Source organism: Pelophylax lessonae (assembly GCF_965119305.1).
Source record: "Pelophylax lessonae genome assembly, chromosome: 12".
Classification (NCBI taxonomy): domain Eukaryota; kingdom Metazoa; phylum Chordata; class Amphibia; order Anura; family Ranidae; genus Pelophylax; species Pelophylax lessonae.
The window spans coordinates 136,510,791-136,528,092 of record NC_138779.1 but is presented as its reverse complement, the minus strand read 5'-3'; positions in this window follow the sequence as shown (position 1 = coordinate 136,528,092).

The window sequence follows — 17,302 nt, the reverse complement described above, 5'->3', positions numbered from 1 at the left end:
CGGACTTAATCCACTATATATCTATTCATGATTGGTTTGCAGGACAATATTGTTGTTTTTTATCTGCACTTTATATATATATTTTTTAAGTTTCCAAGTGAGTTTATCTTTATCTGGAATTTAACAGTAGATCTAATGCACCCCCCCCCCTTGCAGATATAGTCATCTAAATTCATAGTACTGCTTCAGCTAAGTGCTCATCAATATGTGTAACGATCTGTGTTGATCTGTAAAAATAAGTGCATGCTTACCTTCGGGGCAATTGTTTTCTATTTTCCCCTTTCACACTACAAGGGAGCAGAGGTGCAGATAATGCATATACATTAATGACATGTCACTTTTTAGTAATTTAATAAAGTTAAAAAAGTTGTGCCTTGCAAAAACTCGAGCAGATCACTTTAATGTGCAGGCTGCGTGAACAAGCCATATGCTTGATATGTGCGTCTTAGATTTTATCTGTCATGTTTTAGGGGAGGCTGGAGTCTTACCATCTACCCTTGAATAATTTAGATAATTCCTAATTCAGTGTAGCGTTACCCCCACAGGAGCCACTGTATGTGATGGGTCCCTTGTTCCTAACCCTGACTTCCTCAGGAATCTCAGCCCTTCTGACAAACTAGGTTGAATGTAGGAACATGTCAGAGGAAAGCACTGGAAATAGCACTTAGCAGCAATACCTTGTCAAAGAAACAGGCATTAAGCAAGTCTGTAAAGGTTGGTAACTGTGAAGGAGAACCCTATCACTCTGGGCTCATTTCATACACTTTATTTGGATTACACAAATGGGACAGTAATGTTTGTCAGGAATGTGTCTCGAGAAAGATGTGAAGACTGTCCCTGGCCTGTTTGATTCTGAATATGTTCATTGAAAGAGCTATTCACCTTGGCCTCTTTTGAATGTTCTTTGGTATTGGAGATGGACAGTCTATCCCTGGTGATCTTCCTATTGTTTGTATATTAAGGTGTGCTGTGTGTCTCCTTGTTAATTGCTAATGAACTTCTGTTCAAATGGATAGATAATTGGTTCAGACTGATTCTCTTTCTGTACACAATCTCATCTACAAGATAATGTAATCGGGGCCCTGACCTGGTCAGGAGGGGGGTATGTGTCCCTGTGTTGTGTATATATAGTGTGTGAGACTGGTTAATAAAAGTATCTTTTACCCAGCATTAAGCCTTGGCTCATGTATGGGGGGAATTATGCTATGCCAGTGTTATTTCGCCTAAATGGATTATTTGCTGTTCTAAAAAAGGGGAACCCATGACGGTGAGAGGGGGTCAGACCGTCACATTGGATGGCAGCGGCGGGACGATACCTTTTTCATGGATTTATAATTTAAGGCTGGAACTGGAGCAGCATGCATGGAAGGTTGCTACACTCAACTCAAGCGCAACACTTTGAAGGATATATTGGAGGTTCATGGGGGTATTGCCAGCAATAAAGCCAAGCGTCTCATCATAAGCGAGCTAATGGAGATGGATCAGGAGAACTTGGTCAAGGCAAACCCGGCTGTTCATGCAGAAGAAAGCGAAGTGGACAGAGAAATAAGGGAACGGCTGACGCTGTTCAGGCCAAATCCTTCGCCTGAAATTATTTTCCGCATCATTGATAGTGTGAACGAAAATGCGAATAAACAACGGGAATTACAAATCCGCTTAGTGGAGGCACAGCGAACCACAGCGGTTGCACCGAATGGTTCCAGCTCTAACCCCCAAACCGCAGAAAATTCCATTCAGCGCGTTTAAGGCATTTGAGGAGAATACAGGATGGTCTATCCTTGGTGATATTCCTATTGTTTGTATATTAAGGTGTGCTGTGTGTCTCCTTGTTAATTGCTAATGAACTTCTGTCCAGAGGGCTAGATAATTGGTTTAGACTGATTCTCTTTCTGTACACAATCTCATCTACAGGATAATGTAATCGGGGCCCTGACCTGGTCAGGAGGGGGGGATGTGTCCCTGTGTTGTATATATAGTGTGTGAGACTGGTGAATCAAAGTATCTTTTACCCAGCATTAAGCCTTGGCTCATGTATGGGGGGGGTGTTATGCTATGCCAGTGTTATTTCACCAAATTATTTGCTGTTCTGAAAAAGGGGAACCTGTGACGATGAGAGGGGGTCAGACCATCACAGTAACAAAGCAAGGGGTAGTAAGGACTAAACATAAGGTGTTATTTGGTGTCCAGATCAGCATTAATGTGGTTCTAAAGCCTAAACATTTTTTACCCCAATCCATTCCTTTTATTAATGCAAAAATATTTAGTCATTGATTTTGGTCCCTCTCCTATACTTACCTGAGCCCTCATTGGATACAGCGCTGTGCACGTCTGCAGCTCTGCTCTCTCCTCACTTCCATATCTCACTGTGTTTGCTGGGTCACCAGGAGCCATTGGCTCCCAGCGCTGTCAATCAAAGCCAGTAATGAGGGAGCGGGGAGAGGGGGGGGGGCAAGTCCTGCTGTCTGTGTCAATAGACGCAGCAGCAGGGCTCAGGAGCGAGCACGCACAAGCCCCCCCCATGGCAATTGTCTTCCAGTGGGGGTACAGGACAAAGAGGAGTGCTGGCAGGGGACCCGAGAAGAGGAGGCTCAGGGCCGCTCTGTGCAATTCCTTTGCATACAGCAGGTAAGTATAGAAATGTTAGTTATTTAAAACAAAAAAAATTCTTTACAATCACTTTAGTAGTAGCAAGGCAACCTTAAGTGCAACATACATATATAGTATACAGGAAGCAGGGGCGGACGTACAGGGGTCGCCATGGCGACTGGGCCCCATGCTGCAGGGGGCCTGAGAGGGCCCCCTGTATGTATAGAGAGGAGGAGCAGCAACCACAGCTGAGACCGGAGCTCCCCCGATCCTCCCGACGGAGCTGATCTCACATAACATTGGAAACAATGGAAAGTGAAAGCAGAGTGTGTGCTGTGCTCTCTGCCTCCCCTTACAGTGCAATACCCGGCAGGAAGTTACAGCAAGGTACAGTCCGTTTTTAAAAAGGCTTTCTGTATGTATGTGCATTTATGTATGTATGTAATGTATGTATGTATGTGTGTGTAAGTATGTGTGTGTAAGTATGTGTGTGTGTATGTATGTGTGTGCATATGTGCATCTATATATGTATGTGTGTGCATGTATGTATGTTTGTGTGTTTATATGTGTATGGATATATGGACGTGTGTGTGCTTATTTAAGGGTACATGCCAGTTGTGTGGGGGACACTTATCAACTAGGAAGCAATGTGTGGTGTGCTTGTCATCTGGGAGGCGTTGTGTGTGCGGGCACCAATCCTGGGGGGGTGCTCTGAGTGGGGAGCTTGTCAACTGTGGAGTGCTGTGTGTGGGGTGCTCATTATCTGTGTGTGGGTTGCTTGTTATATGGGGGGGGGGGGGGCTATGTGTGGGTAACACGTATCAGCTGGGAGATGCCTGTCAGCTTTGTGGGACACATCAACTAGGAAGTGTATGCTTATATTTATATATATATATATATATATGTGTGTGTGTGTGTGTGTGTGTGTATGTGTATATATGTGCTTATATATGAGTATGTATATGTGCGTTTATGTGTGTGTGTGCACATTACTTTTAATCCTGACCCCATATAGGTGTACAATCAGAAGTCATTTTATTTTTTCAGCTTGTTCATAGTACCAGCAAGAAAATGCTATTCCTCTGAAAAGCGATCCATACTCATATCCCTTTTTTAGAGGCATTTGACAGGCTGTGAAAAGGCAATATCTTGCTTCCTCACCGCCTGTTTTAACCCCCTAATGCAGGGGTGGGGAACCTGCGGCCCGCACAATCATTGCGTCTGCCCCCCCCCCCCCTTGTGCCGCTGAGCCTGTGTATGCCAGCGGAGCTGTCAGAAGGAGCTGATGGCTCCGTCCTGACAGTGTGAGTCACAGAAAAGCTTCAGAAAAGGGTGGAACGGGGACGCAGAGCAGTGCGCCCCGAGCCCACCCATTTGCGTGACAATAGTGAATGAAAATTCACTATTGTCACAGGGATCCTCCTCCTAGCCAATCAGGAAGCGGGTCCAAGACCCGCTTCCTGATTGGCCGAAAGGCAAACACATTCCATTGGTCAAGGAGGAGGCAGGAGGACTCGAGGAAAAGCCACCGCTGCAGGTAAGTGCACTGGCTTTCTGCATTGAAAGGGGGCACGTTGTGGTCAGTCTGCATTGAAAGGGGGCACGCTTTGGTCAGTATGCATTGAAAGGGGGCACACTGTGGTCACTCTGCATTGATGGGGGCATGCTGTGGTCACTCTGTATTGATGGGGGCACGCTGTGGTCACATTGCATTGATGGTGGCACGCAGTGGTCAGTCTGCATTGAAAGGGGGCACGCTGTGGTCAGTCTGCATTAAAAGGGAGCACGCATTGGTCAGTCTGCATTGAAAGGGGGCATGCAGTGGTCAGTCTGCATTGAAAGGGGGCACGCTGTGGTCACTCTGCATTGAAAGGGGGCACGCTGTGGTCACTCTGCATTGAAAGGGGGCACGCTGTGGTCACTCTGCATTGAAAGGGGGCACGCTGTGGTCAGTCTGCATTGAAAGAGGGCATGCTGTGGTCAGTCTGCATTGAAAGGGGGCACGCTGTGGTCAGTCTGCATTGAAAGGGGGCATGCTTTGGTCACTCTGCATTGAAAGGGGGCACGCTGTGGTCAGTCTGCATTGAAAGAGGGCACGCTGTGGTCAGTCTGCATTGAAAGGGGGCACACTGTGGTCAGTCTGCATTGAAAGGGGGCATGCTGTGGTCACTCTGCATTGAAAGGGGGCACGCTGTGGTCAGTCTACATTGCACTTGCGACCGGCCCTGGCATTCCGCCACCAGGCTGGGAGGGAAGGGCCCCGTCCGGGGGGCCCTTTATGGTTTCTTGCATCGGGGCCCTGAAGGTTCTAGTTACGCCACTGACAGGAAGTATACTATACTGCCAGAGTGCGAAATGACAGTTATGTTAGGCCTAGACTGACTGAGTGTGCACTACCAGTAATGAAAAAAATGGTAAATGGAAAAGAAGGGGAACAGAAAGACTCGTAGGATTATTTAACAGGAAGGGCAGTCCATTAAGTTGTTTTTCTGCCAGCTATCATTGGGGCCTTTAAATAAGCATTGATACACTTAGTGACAGTCTCAATGAACCAGCATCCAGTATGGGGAGGTAAATGTTCGTAGCACCCTCCTAAGTAGGTGCTAGTAGAGAGTATAGTGTTTGGGTCTTCCTGTTCACCAGGAGGATTGCCAGGTAAATTTAGAGTGCTCTCTACCTACCAGGGAGCAGTATCTATTGATGGGGTCTGCTCACAGTGCTCAGGTGCAGCTCAGCTTGTCTGAATGTTTCACACTGGTCTAATAGGGAGGCTTTTTGAACAGTGGGAGGAAACCTGACAAGTGAGGGCACAGGCATTGTTACAGCCCTGGCTATTGGCAGAGGAAAGTGCCTTGTTGCATGCTGTGTGACTGTATAAATGCCAGGGGCACATGTGCTCGGGGTCTTCGACTGAAGAGTGGGGTCCCAGAGGGAGGGGGAAGCTGCCCCCTCCTCTGTAGAAGCTGCCATGCGGCCTTGGATAGTCGACCTGAGGGCCTGAACTTAGAGAAGAGCTGAATTTAGTCCTGCAGTGCTGACTGGAAGGGAGACACTGGAACAGACCTGAATCTGCATAAAGTGAGTACAGATCTGTGTCATGGGGCCTGCCCTGTGAGGGCGATCCCTTCAACTAGAAGAGTCAGTGGAAAGGTGTCAGTCCAGGGGATGCTAGAGAGTGTCCTGAAAATAAAGCACTTGCATCGAGTCTGCTGCTAGAGAGAGCAAGAAGACTCAATTCTTCTATACAAGTGGCAGTATGGTAAAAGCAGTGTGTCTGCTTCCACAAGTAATCTGGTGAGGCCAAGTGAGAGTTGTCCTTATCTACTGTGAATAGTTCAGTTGGAGTACCCCACTATTCCCTTCTCCCAACCAAGTTCCACAATAAATACAAAAACCAAGTACCCTGGACTGTTTATTGAGTAATGAGCAAACGTGAGTAAGGATGGAACCCCTAGTGTTTGCACACAGCAAGCCCTACGGGAACAGTGCTACATGTGTAACATAGAAATGGCACAGTTGCAGTATGTATGGGGTATAGGTGCAGAATGGGTAAGACAGATGTAGTATGACTGTAGAATGCTTAATGTCTTGACTCCAATGACCTAGTGAACTATGGGCTCTGAGCCCTCACACCAGTTACTGTGGTGCAGCTGTCATTTTTTGCTGTGAAATGTGGTGCTCTTTCTCTCTCCCCCTAGGATGCCTCTTGATTCCGGCTGCGGGAAGGATAGGGTGAGAGGACACTCGAGTCTCCTTGCAGCAATGATGCGGCGCAATCAATGTGGTCTGTGTTGCATGTCAAGGTGTCAGGAAAGGACTGCTGGTGGCATTGTGGCTCCCAGATCCATAGGCTGCAGTTCCCGTGTCCACCAGCGGGTGTCTCTCAGCAGCCAGAAGATCACCTTATGTATTCAGCAGTGACCTTCAAAATGTAGCATTTATTTTTACGAAATATGGCACTAAAAAGTGTGGCAATATGGCACTTATTATAGCCAAATGTGGCATTTATTTTAGCTGATGTGGCATTTATTTTTCAACTTTCCACCTCCCTTTCCATCATAAAAGGGATATTAAATCGTGCAACTTGAATCATATTAACTACTTTATTACTATTTACAGGTATTTACAACAATTTTAGTTTTAATTATAGTATAATTTTATGTGAGCGACTATGCTCTCCATAGAAAACGTCCCAATCTTCTTTCAGCGGGGTTTCCATTCCTTTGAGGTTCACGGCCATGGTCCTGACTTCCTCCCAGCCACAATTCCTGGTCAAGACAGCCTGTACTTTGGCCTTAATCCTCTTTCCAATGGCTTCTGGGTAGTCTGTGTTGGCAATTTCCTCCATCTTCACCACAGAGGTCATCAGAAGAATCTTCTGAGACTGAAGCTGCTCGATGACTTCTGGAATTGATTTGAAATTGGCCTCCAAAAAGAGAAGCTACGGGAAGAGGGCTGGATCGTCTATGAGGTCTTTTGCCTTTTTCACCGCACCAGAATCGTTAGTAGTTAGCTCCAGGTAGTAACTGGAACAGGACCTAATAACCTACAAACAAGAAAAAGGGTTCCCCCTGAGTGCAGGACTTTAACAGCAAACACACTTCCACGAGTAGTAATTAAATCATTTTATTTAGTAACAAAAAGATAAAATAGATCTATAGAAGATCTGATGATGTACAATTTATACAATATATACAAAAATGCAGTGTGTGCGTGTAAAACCAAGAAAATGAAAATGGTAGTAATACATATACTGTGAGGTATATGTTGGTTTGTGGAAATCCTCCAACCCAAAGCGTTTCAGGTGGGTAAGCCTTTCTTCAGGGGTCTGGATGTGAAGAATATTGATTTCCTAGGCAATATAATAAATGTATTAGTTACATAGATTATGGTGTGTAACGGTAGTGTTCCTTTGTAAGATAAAACATAGTAGTCATTTAATACAATTATAGATGTCCATATAGATAATCAAAGGTGCATACCAATTGAATGATTGAAGTGCGACAAGGGAGTCACAGCGGTTAAGATCAAAAAAGGATGTAGAAAAGTCTGCTGTGGGGAGTACTGTCGATGCACCAGGGGATCCTGCCACGTGGTGTCCCTCTCACATGGAGCTTCAACGAGGATGTCAAATAAAGAGGCCGCGATGGCGTCTCTGGTGACATGTGACATACCCTACAATGACCCACTTTGACCTATGATGAGTTTGAGCTATTGGCTCTTAATGCTTAGATGGGAATCCCTCACGTCACTTGGAAAATCCTCAGCACCTTGGGATCCTGCCCTGCAAGGGTGGATCTTACCTGGTTTTAGCAGAACCTTTAGAATATTAGAATATTTCAATTTTTTCTCGAAACTTGGCCCAAATAAGGCAAAATATGGCACAAAATGTGTAATTTTTCCGAAAATCTGCGAAATATGGCATTTCACCGAAAAATGGGCAAAATGTGGCATTTTAGTATGGCGCCATGGCAATATGGCATTTAAAGGTCTCTGGTAATCAGTCATCACCTGGTGCTTGTTGCAGGATGTGTATTTAAACCCTGTCCATGCTCTTCATTCCTGCCTTGGTGTTCTGTCTCCATAGGCCTCTGATCTGCATTCCAGTGTTCCTGTATCCTGTTCCTTGACACTGATCCCAACCCTGCACCCTGATCCCTTCCCACTTGTTCTCTCCGTCTCCTGTTACCCTCTTCCTGTCCTTTCTTGCTCCCAGCCCCCTCTGCTTGATCTCCTGTATATGACCCTGGCTGTGTTAGGATTACGCTTTGTATTCCCTATTTGCTGTATGTACTTGGTTTGGGCAGTTGTGCATTGTGTGTGACTATTTGTTTGGTTCTCTGATCAGTTTTGGTAAATTGGAGGTGATTTACATTTATGGTATTCACTTATTTTTAAATAAATTATATTGTTTTACACTGTATTAGTGCCTAACAATCTCTGTGGCAGTCCACACATTTCTGGTCACACCAGCATCTGACACAAAGGCGTCTCCCTGCTCCTGGGTCTCTGCTCAATCCCACTGGTTTGGCATTTCAGCAGTCAGCAAGCGGCTGCAGATGTGTACTCCTAGAGTCCCATGGCACCAAGAGAGCAAAGTTTTCCCTGGTAGTCTGTAAAACCCATCAAACCACTCCTCCAGCTCCTCAATGCCTCTTGGGAACTATAGTGTAAAGAGTCCATCTGCCCAATTTTGAGGCTGCCATCTCGAACTACAACACCCATGATTCTCAATGCTCTGCATAAACCATTGGTGTTGCAGAGAGCATGGGCTGGCTTGGCTATGGCTCCCCTGTTGGCTGGAGGGGATAGTGCAGCATGAAGTCAGCATCACAGTAAAGAATGAGGTAATAAAGGACATTGTCTCCTTCTCCATATTGTTGTAGCCCAGGACCTGGCTTCTTCTGATATAACCTTTATTTCTATGAATATGTGCACACACAATTGTATCACCAAACCGTGTTTCTGCCCTGAGACCACCAGCCCTGCCCTAACATTAGGGAACAAAAGGCAATGACTAGGAAATTCTAATTTCCTTGTTTATCAAGAGGTAAAGGCATTTTATTTTGCTTATGGCTTATAAGACTTCACAAGCTGATGCTTTTTCCTACATACCTTCCAATTTTATGCAATTAGATTCAGCTCAGTTAAAATGTACCATTTTAGTCAGGATTTTCAATGCACAGTGTTAAATTGGACTGAAGATAATGTGCTTCTGTTTAGATTCATTTCTGCTGACGCCAACAGCGTATAATTACAACTGATTTCCTATCCCAACAGCTAAAAAAAAACTGCATGCAAAACTATCACCCACTGACGCACTTTATCACTTGATTAATCAATTCCAGGGATGTCTCTAGAACACTCGGGAGCTCCAACATGCCAAGTTGTACTCAAACCAATTTGGAGCAGCTTTAGACCTCATGCACACTGGGCCACGCTGGGTTTGCCCAGCTCTTCTGAATGCCTTTTCTCCTGGCAGGAAAAAAGCAGCGTATAAAAAAACATACCTAAAACTGCATATTGCAAACGTGTTTAGGCACATCAAGTGTTTTGGGAGTTCATTCATTCCATTGGCCAGAATATTCATTTATTTTGGCCTTTGCCATATGCTAAACTTGTAAATGTGCCTAGCATTTAGATGCGTTTAGGCGGACGTTCATTCTGCCGAAAACGCTCCTCTCTTGAATTCGCAGGTGTTTTTTTTTCTCACCATTTTTTCCCTCTAAATGCTCTTGCCTCTATACGTCTGTAATGTGCCTGCGTGTGCATAGCCTCATAGGCTAACATGCGGGGGGGGGAGGTGTTTGGAGGCAGAAACGTCAAACAGCATTTTTGATGCCCAGTGTGCATGAAGCCCACTTTAAAACCAGGCCTTTCCTGGAACTTTTTGCTTACAAGTTTAAATTAATATTTTTTGTTTCTGGTATTTGGGCCTGGTATGGACTGGGGGGGGGGGGGGGCTACGCTGTTTTTTTTTTTCCTTTTTGTTTTTATCTGTATTGCAGGGAGCCGGCAATACATTACAGCCGCGAGCAAGTTTAAATGACATTCTTTTTGTTTAGAAATGTCAGTATTGCTGTAGCTGGCTCCATGCATTGTACAAATGCACCATTTTACAGGCACATTAAGGGGACCCCCCAGGCATGATATTTAAAGGAATTTTTCATTTTTATTTTTTTTACTTTAAGCATCAATAAAATCACTGCTCCTTTAAAAAAAATGTTTTGCATTGATACATGTCCCCCAGGGCAGTACCCGGGTCCCCCTACACTTTGTATGGCAATAACTTGCATATAAGCCTTTAAAATGAGGACTTTTGATTGCTCATGTTCGTGTCCCATAGATTTTAACCTCTTCCTGTCTGCATTAGAGTAGAAAGACGGCTACAGCACGGACCTTAATTGCCGGGGGGCGTACGGCTTGCTTTGTGATTAGTGAGTCCATGAGACTCCGCTGATCACAAATCAGAGTAAGGGGCTGTTCCCTGACCCTTACCACATGATCAGCTGTCAGCCAATGACAGCTGATCATGTGATGTATGTATGTATGTGTGGGGAGGGTGCGCTGATAGGGGTTAAAGCTGCTACCGGTATTCAGTGCCTAGTGAATATAAATGATAAATGAAAATGATGAAGGTGCGCTAAAACAAATGAATCCAACCTAAGCAAATCAAAGTAACATTCAAACATAAATGTTGGATAATAGGTGCATGATTATAGAAAAAAATATATATGTTTCAAAAGTCCATAATAAATAAATCATGAGTGTCTATATGTGATGAATTCAAACTGATGATTCACGAAATACAGTGCTTCTTAAACTTCAGTGTGAAGAACCCACCACCAAGTGAAATTCCTCCTTACCAGAAGGAAATAAGGTGCAAGCAAAATACAAATCAACTGATAACCACCAAATTCGAAGTGCTTCCAATCTCCAAGTGAAAACACCCAAATTAGTCCCTTACCGGACGGCAGGTAATAAGCGCTTGTAATTCCAATAGTGTCCACTACCTCCTCCTCTGTATCCAGCCTATAGCAGGTTAATTCTCAGACCACAAAGCCGATGATCCCCAATCATAGGATGTAAAAGATAAAGCAGCCAATAGTGTGATATCTTCCAGACAATTTATTGAAAAAAGCAGTATTGCACTTACAAGAGATGAGTAGTAAATCAGCATAAGATGGTATTTCATGCAGGAAATTTCTAAGCAGACTCCCGTCCGGCTGCAGCACGGACCACGAGAAACGTACGTGATGGTTACGCCTCCTTTCTGATGCGTTTCTTCCTATTGGACAGCGACCGAGATAGGAGCGGATCATGTGATGTAAACAGCAGCTGGCGATCAGCTGTTTTTATCTCCTCACGCTGTCAGGGTGAGGAGAAAAAAAAGCTGATCGCCACTGTCAGAGGGACATCGGGCCGAAGAGTAGAGGGGCACCTATGCCGACCAGTGCCATCTACCAGTGCCCACCAGCACCCACCTATCAGTGCCCACAGTGCCACCTACCAGTGCCCACCAGTGCCACCCATCAGTGCCCACCAGTGCCACCTATCACTGCCAATCAGTTCCCCATCATGAGTGCTGCCCATAAGTGTCACCTACCAGTGCCTTTCATTGCCACCTATCAGTGCCCATGAGTGCTGCCTATTATTGCCCTTCAGTGCCACCTACCAGTGCCCCCCAGTGGCACCCATCAGTGCCACCTTATCAGTGTTGCCTTATTAGTGCCCATCAGTGTCGCCTATCAGTGCCCATCAGTGTAGCCTATAAGTGCCCATCAGTGCAGCCTGCCAGGGCCCATCAGTGCCGCCTCATCAGCGCACATCAATGAAGGAGAAAAATTACCTGTTTGCAAAATTTTATAACAAACTATAAAAATAGTTTTTTTTTTTTTAAATTTTCGGCATTTTTATTTGTTCAGCCAAAATTTAAAACCCCATTAGTGATTATATACCACCAAAAGAAAGCTCTGTTTGTTTGAAAAAAAATGATAAAAATTTCATTTGGGTACAGTGTTGCATGACCGCGCAATTTACATTCAAAGTGCAACAGCGCTGAAAGCTGAGAATTTGCCTGGGCAGGAAGGAGGCTTTAGGTGCCCAGTAGGCAAGTGGCTAATAGAGTTTGCATGTTCACTAGAACTTATTCCCTGTTCGAGTCGTTCTGGTGCAAACCTAACAGGGGGGTGTTCAGACCATCCCCAATCACCAACTTGGGTTCCCCTAGGGCACAGAGTCTAAGCTCCAGCCTACTTCTTCATCAGGGCCCCTGATGGTGGAGATGGACTTGCAGCAAGCTGGAACCAGGTCTCAGGCCCCCAGGTACACCCAGCCAGGGCCGCTGATAGGGCAGTACAACCGGCCCTGTTGTACCGGGCCCGGCCATCAGCTACACAGTGGGGGCCCGGCCCCGGTCACATTAAAGTTCGTTACTGCATATTTAAAAAAAATAGCTTTCTAAACTCTCCCACTTCTACTTGCCTATGGGGTGGTGTTATATTATTTTCCTGGGCACCATCAGGTCTACAAAGGGGCCCAGGAGGTGAGTGCAGTGGAGGGACTACTTCTTTATTTTCGGGCGCAAGTACATCATGCCGCCCCACTATTCAAATAGTCCCGGCCGGCGGAGTGATACTACTGTTCTCCGTTCGGCTCCCGGGTTCTGTCCTGAGGAGATATGAAGCAGTTGAGCGGCTGTCAGCGAACAGCAGAAGGAGAGTGCAGCAGCAATGGACACAGTGAGTGGAGAATTAGAGGATAGAATCCTCACTGTGTCCTATTATACCACAGCACAGCAGGTTATCATTAGCAGCACAAAAAGCAGGGGCTCTATCCTGTCTCTGTGTCACACGGCTGTTGGGTGCTGACTTTGTCAACTCATGGCTGTTAGATGTACTGAGTTTTACAGACTGTAACACAGCACAGCCATAACAAAGTTAGCATCCAACAGCTATGTGACACTGAGCCATGATAGAGCCCCTGCTTATTGTGCTGCCTGTGTGATGATCATAGGACACAGTGAGATGCTACTTTACAATTCAGTTGGGGGAGCAGTAAACATGTGCAGCAGAGCTGCATTTTTACTGCCCCCCAAACCAATCCCCTACATACCAATATGTCACTGGATTGGAAGGGTGATATCTTGGTCATTACTACAGCAATGAACAAGATATCATTTTTTTTTTTTTTGCCTCAGTGATTCTGAACACAGTAAAAGTAATCCTAGTGGCTAAGAAGCCAATGGATTACTTTTACAGGCAGTGGCATCCCTGCCTTTACCACCTTTAGGATGCAAACAGTAGCATCCAGTTCCTGAGACACAGTGAGAGGGGTGGATGTCGTTCCTCCCACTGTATGGCATGAAGCGACAAGGATTTTATCACTTCCAGTTTCGGTCTCGTAGCCATTACCAGTTTGAACAAGCATCTGATCAAACTGATCTTGGTTTGATCAGATGCTTTGGACAGATATGGGGTCTGAAAGACCCCAGATCTCTCCATAAAGAGTACCTGTCGTGGCTCATGCTATCACAAGGGATGTTGTTCATCCCTTGTGATAGCAAAAAAGAAAATAAAATGTAAAGATACAGTGTACGATTTTTTTCTTTGTAATAAAATTAATAGAAATACAATTTTAAATAAATTTAAACTGCCCCCACTACTTTATGCTTATGCGCAATTGCGAACACACACGTTGGCTCCGCAAGCATTTATATAAACGGCAACAAACCTGCATTTTGTTTCGAGTCGGGATCAGGGGGCGGGGCAATGGGTGGTGTCAAGGGTTTGGTTGAGGGGGGCCCCATCAGGTGGGCTGTATGGGGCCCCATGATTTCTAACAGCGGCCCTGCACCCAGCTGAGGATGCGGAGACCACTAGCCTGAGTAGAGAATGACAGGAGACAGAAGGTAATCCAGGAAATAGACTAATTACACAGGCAGGAAAACAAAACCACAGGCTAAATTGTGACAGTCTTAGTCAAAAAAATTACCTCTTCCACAAAAAATTGAATCCCTGGATACAGAAAGCAAGCCCCTTAGCCCCTTTTAAAGTGTATGTAAACCCAAAAAAATTTTCTGTATGTTTGTCTATTTAAAGGGTAAAAATTAGCAAATTAAAAAAAATGAATATAGCGTATACAATTTTAACACAAGTATGTAATTTTCTGTAAAATGCAATCCAATATGGCTACACAGATGGTGTACAGAACGTCCCCAGAAATGTAATTTCCTGCTTGTGTGATTGGCTTACTGATTTTCCAGAAGACTGCACTAAGATACAAGTCAGATTCTTGGCATCTCCTGCAACAAAAATGTCCTTTTTGGTGAGATACTCCCAAAGTTAATCACGTCTAAAGGGATGCAGACCTTGCCCATTTCCTCATTAGAGCCCTGAATGATCATTATAAAACCACTCCTATACAGATTCACTGCAATTTCTTCAGAATAACAAAAGGTAGGAATCTGCAGCAAATCTATTAAAATCCCTGCAACATACATAAATCACCCAGAGGGGAATGTTTTTTCTCCACAAAAGTGGAGTTACTCTTTTACACCTTCCCACCTGGTCTATAGCAGAAAGACAGCCAGGCGGTGGCTTTTCCATCCTGACTGGATGTTATATGACAGGAAGTGCGGCTTCAGGACACAGCCAATGACTGATCAGTGTACCAACTCACTGCCGATACTATGTAACCACCGTGACCAATTACAGCAGGCCACATGACAGTTCTACACAATGGATGCCTTCCTTTCATGCCATCCATTGTGAACAACTGTGTTGCTAGCTGTGATTACTCAATTTGATCACATGGCACAGACAGGGCCAATTACAGCCCATCTGCACAATGTGATTAGCTTTGACCAATCGCAGCCAATTACAACAAAACAAACTGAATCAATCAGTTTCATTCAGTAAAATGATTGCAGATAGCAATGTAATTCACTGCTATAAGCAAACATATTGTGTTAAAACAAAAAATTATTATCACTTCTCCAGAGTAGTACAATGTTACTATGCTAACATTTATATTGCTCTGGTCACAGTGTGTTAAAAAAAAAAAAATCGTTAAAAAAATGTAATATAAAAAAAAAATTATAACTTTTTTTCTTTTTCGTGCTGTCACTAGTAAGTGTCCCTGATCACCGACCCACTATTTATATGATAACGCTGTACTGCACTGGTGACAGTATGTAAAAAAAGAAAAACTGTGATTTTTTTTTTATTTCTTAATTTTCCAAAAAATGATGACAAAAAAATACAACTTCAATAAACCGCTGGAGTGGTAAGTGGGGTACCCCAGGACTCTGTCTGGGAACCAATTCCATTTAATTTATTCATAAATTATATAGAGAATGTGATAAATAGCTCAATCTTTGTTTTTGGGGATACCACAAAGATAAGTAGGGCAATAACTTCACATCAGGATATAGAAATATTACAGAAGGACCTGAATAAAATAACTGCAAGGCAAATGAGGTTTAATGTGGAGAAATGTAAGGTCATGCACTTGGGGGCCAAAAACATAAAACGCAAACTACTCACTAGGGGGAGAACATCTGGGGGAATCAATGATGGAGAAAGATCTGGGGGTCCAATAAATAACAGACTGAGCAATAGCATGCAATGTCAAGCTGCAGCTACCAAAGCAGAATTTTAGCATGCATAAAAAAGGGGATATACTCCAGAGATAAAACTATAATCCTGCCACTTTATAAAACTCTGTTTAGGCCACATCTGGAGTATTCTGTCTAGTTCTGGTCACAGTCATAAGAAGGGATGTGCTGGAGCTGGAGAAGGTCCAGAGAAGGACAAAATTAATAAGGGGACTGGAGGACCTCAATTACGAGGAATGACTACAGGCACTAAATTTGTTCTCGCTCGAGAAGAGACGCTTAAGAGGGGACATAATAGCGATTTACAAATACCTCAATGGTGATCCTAGCGTAGGAAAAAAACTATTCAGTCTTAGGGAGTGTAAGAGGACACGGGGCCACACAATGAGATTGGAGGAGAAGCTGTTTAACCTTAAACTGCGCAGGGAGTTTTTCCCTGTTAGGGCGATAAAGATGTGGTGGTAGCGGGAAGAGGTGGTGGTAGCGGGAAATATTGATATTTTTAAACTATTTTTGGATGTGCGACTTAAATAACCCAATATGCAAGGATATGGAAAATCATTACCAACACGGACACACGTGCACAGGTTTAACTGGATGGACTATTGTCTTTATTAAACCTTACCTACTATATAAATGCAGTTACTTAATGACTGGCTATCTAGGAAACTGGTAAATTCTTTCAATCACTGCTGTAACACAGGACTCATTCTACTATTTAAAATATTCACAAAGATAATTTTCACTGAGTGTTATGCATTGGAAAAATGTCCCTTTGGGTAGCAGTATGCACAGGTGCCAGCTCACTGAATTGCCCTCAGGGATTGTAGAAGTGAGATTACTGTAGCTGAGTTCCCCAGTCCATCCACTTACTTCAGCTACTATGGAGGAAGTTCACTCAACAGTACATCAGGGATTATGCTGCAATAGGAACAGTACACCTACAAGCCTGAGGGAGACACAGACAACTATCCCAGTGGGAGATCCCACTGCTGGAATACTCAGGAGATACAAACTTGTAATCTTGCCACATAGTAAAACAATCAGGTTTGGGTGGACTGACTCAGCATTACTGTAACATAATTTCATGGTTTGTTAGATACCAGTTAGCTGAATTAAGTATCACGTTTGTTTATTGCTCGGGACATTCTATGCCAAGACCACTATACTCCAATTCTAGCAGGGCCTCGATCAACTTTGCAGTCTCCTTTATCCTGCAGCAAAGAGAATTTCTGCTGCTGCCCCAGGCTACATTCACCCAGGCACATATCTGCAGATAGTTTGTTGTGTGAAGTTTGAATGAAAAAATGGACTCAATTCGATATGGATGGGGGAATCCTTCCCGCTGCGTTATTGTATTCTGACAGTGTGGAGACTTCCCCGCTGTCAGAATACACTAATCAGCACTGCCAGCTATAGCTGCCAGTGCTGATCAAGCAGGAAAAATACAACAGGGTGGTTGTACAGAAGTCAGTCAGTAGACCGACCTCTGTACAACCTCCGTGCCCATACACAAATCAAAATTTGGCCGATGCCTGCTGAACTGTTTGAATTTCAATCCATGTATGTCTGGCTTAGGACAGAAGATGTGTTACTGGA